Source organism: Pinus tabuliformis, chromosome 4_2 (assembly GCF_031772625.1).
Source record: "Pinus tabuliformis cultivar Carrire ecotype Pingquan chromosome 4_2, CPIR1, whole genome shotgun sequence".
In the NCBI taxonomy this organism is placed as follows: domain Eukaryota; kingdom Viridiplantae; phylum Streptophyta; class Pinopsida; order Pinales; family Pinaceae; genus Pinus; species Pinus tabuliformis.
Window position 1 is genome coordinate 807,218,607 of NC_142304.1, and position 3,008 is coordinate 807,221,614.

Below are 3,008 nucleotides of genomic sequence, written 5' to 3' on the forward strand. Positions count from 1 at the left end.
ACCCCAAATTTTGGGTGCCGCCTGGAAACCCCACATCTTGGGCGTCGCATGGAAGCCCCAAATTTTGGGCGCCGGGTGGGAACCCCAAATTTTGGGCGCCGCCTGGAAACCTCAAATTTTGGGCGCTGCCTAGAAACCCCACATTTTGGGCGCCGCATGGAAGCCCCAAATTTTGGGCGCCGGGTGGGAACCCCAAATTTTGGGCGCCGCCTGAAACCCCAAATTTTGGGCGCCACCCGGAAACCCCACATTTTGGGCGAGACATAGAAACCCCACATTTTGGGCGCCGCCCGGAAACCCCACGTTTTGGGCGCCGCGTGGAAACCCACGTTTTGGGCACCGCATGGAAACCCACATCTTGGGCGCCGGGTGCAAACCCCACATCTTGGGCGCCGCATGGAAACCCCACATCTTGGGCGTCAGCATCCGCAGGGACCATCACAATGCTTTGTTTTAATTAAACAGTCGGATTCCCCTTGTCCGTACCAGTTCTGAGTCGACTATTCGACGCCTAGGGAAAAGCCCCGGCAGGGGGCATTCTACGCCCGTAGCCCAATCGGCACGCGACTGCCCGCCCTCGCCGCGAGAGCAGCTCGGGCAGAATGCCGACAGCCCACGAGTTGAGGGCGCAGACCCCTAGGCCCAGCCCTCAGAGCCAATCCTTTTCCCGAAGTTATGGATCCATTTTGCTGACTTCCCTTACCTACATTGTTCTATTGACTAGAGGTTGTTCACCTTGGAGACCTGATGCGGTTATGAGTACGATCGGGCATGAACGGTACTCGGTCCTCCAGATTTTCAAGGGCCGCCGAGGGCGCACCGGACACCGCAAGACGTGCGGTGCTCTTCTAGCTGCTGGACCCTATCTCCGGGTGAACCGATTCCAGGGTGGGCAAGCTGTTAAAAAGAAAAGATAACTCTTCCCGGGGCCCCCGACGACGTCTCCGGATTTCCTAACATTGTCGCCCGCCGCCATGTCCCAGTTCGGGAATATTAACCCGATTCCCTTTCGATGCTCGTGCAGAGTGCACCCTTGATACAAGGCTTCCCCATCTCTTAGGATCGACTAACCCATGTCCAAGTGTTGTTCACATGGAACCTTTCCCCACTTCAGTCTTCAAAGTTCTCATTTGAATATTTGCTACTACCACCAAGATCTGCACCGGGGGCCGATCCACCCAAGCTCACGCCCGAGGTTTCTCAATGACCCCCACGTCCTCCTACTCATCGGAGCCAGGCAATTGCTCTGATGGTCGAGTATAGGTTGCGCGCTTCAGCACCATCCATTTTCCGGGCTAGTTGATTCGGCAGGTGAGTTGTTACACACTCCTTAGCGGATTTCGACTTCCATGACCACCGTCCTGCTGTCTTAATCAACCAACACCCTTTGTGGGATTTAGGTTAGCACGCAATTCGGCACCATAACTCGACTTTTGGTTCATCCTGCATCGCCAGTTCTGCTTACCAAAAATGGCCCACTTGGAGCTCTCGATTCCACGGTGCGGCTCAATGGAGCAACCACACCCTCTTACCTATTTAAAGTTTGAGAATAGGTCGAGGGCGTTACACCCCCGATGCCTCTAATCATTTGCTTTACCTGATAAAACTCGCGCGTGAGCTCCAGCTATCCTGAGGGAAACTTCGGAGGAAACCAGCTACTAGATGGTTCGATTAGTCTTTCACCCCTATACCCAAGTCAGATGAACGATTTGCACGTCAGTATCGCTATGAGCCTCCACCAGAGTTTCCTCTGGCTTCGCCCTGCTCAGGCATAGTTCACCATCTTTCGAGTCCCAACAGGTGTGCTCGCACTCGAACCCTTCGCATAAGCTCAAGGTCGGTTGACGATGCACCCCCCCAGAGAGGGGATCTCGCCCGTCAGCTTCCTTGTGCCTCGCAGGTTTTCAAACCCGCCGACTCGCACACATGTTAGAATCCTTGGTCTGTGTTTCAAGATGGGTCGAATGGAAAGCCCGCCAACCAACACCACGAGCGCATAGGTGCAAACGGCCCGCCACAAGGGTGCACGCTTCATTCCTCGACCACCGCAGTGGCAAACCGACAGGCAGTAATCCACCCACCCTTGTGACGATGCAGCAGCCTGTGTTGGTTTGCACCTCAAGTCGAGCGGCAGACCAGCCTAAGCCGTTCCACATCCGACCGAGACGCATCGACAGCCTCCATCCGCTTCCCTCTCGGCAATTTCAAGCACTCTTTAACTCTCTTTTCAAAGTCCTTTTCATCTTTCCCTCACGGTACTTGTTCGCTATCGGTCTCTCGCCCGTATTTAGCCTTGGACGGAATTTACCACCCAATTAGGGCTGCATTCCCAAACAACCCGACTCGCCGACAACGCCTCGTGATGCGGCAGGGTCCCGGGCCGACGGGGCTGTCACCCTCTCAGGTGCCCCCTTCCAAGGGACTTGGCCCAGGTTCGCCACTGATGACGCTTCTACAGACTACAATTTAGGCGGCTCCACCGCCCGATTTTCATGCTGGGCTCTTCCCGGTTCGCTTGCCGCTACTAGGGTAATCCTTGTAAGTTTCTTTTCCTCCACTTAATTATATGCTTAAACTCAGTGGGTGTTCTCGCCTGAGCTGAGGTCACAAAGTTGGAGCTAAATCCGCCCTACCCCATGGGAGGACAAGAGAGAGCAAATCAAGTTCGAGCGATGCCACAGAATGCCCACATCAGCTAACGCCGACTGCCCATCCAAGTGGACAAGATCACCGCTCGGCGATGCACATCACGAAACATCGCTTGAGGTATTTCAGCCGACCGCACCGCATGGGGCACAGATGACCAGCTCCGCTGCTCCCTAGCATATTGCAGGGAGCGCGTTTGAATGGGATGCGATGCCCAGACAGACGTGCCCTCGACCGAGGCCTCGGGCGCAAATTGCGTTCAAAAACTCGATGATTCACGGGATTCTGCAATTCACACTAAGTATCGCATTTCGCTACGTTCTTCATCGTAACAAGAGCCGAGATATCCGTTGCCGAGAGTC

The 3,008-nt window shown here is 55.1% G+C and overlaps 1 non-coding gene and 1 pseudogene across 1 annotated transcript; both read right to left on the reverse strand.

Annotated features, from left to right (window-relative positions):
- Nucleotides 1–718: 718 nt before the first annotated feature.
- On the reverse strand, nucleotides 719–2,584 carry LOC149172138 (25S ribosomal RNA; annotated as a pseudogene).
- Nucleotides 2,585–2,854: 270 nt separating this feature from the next.
- LOC149172139 (5.8S ribosomal RNA) lies at nucleotides 2,855–3,008 on the reverse strand. The gene has a single exon (XR_016259935.1). It is a non-coding gene; the product is annotated as a 5.8S ribosomal RNA (ribosomal RNA).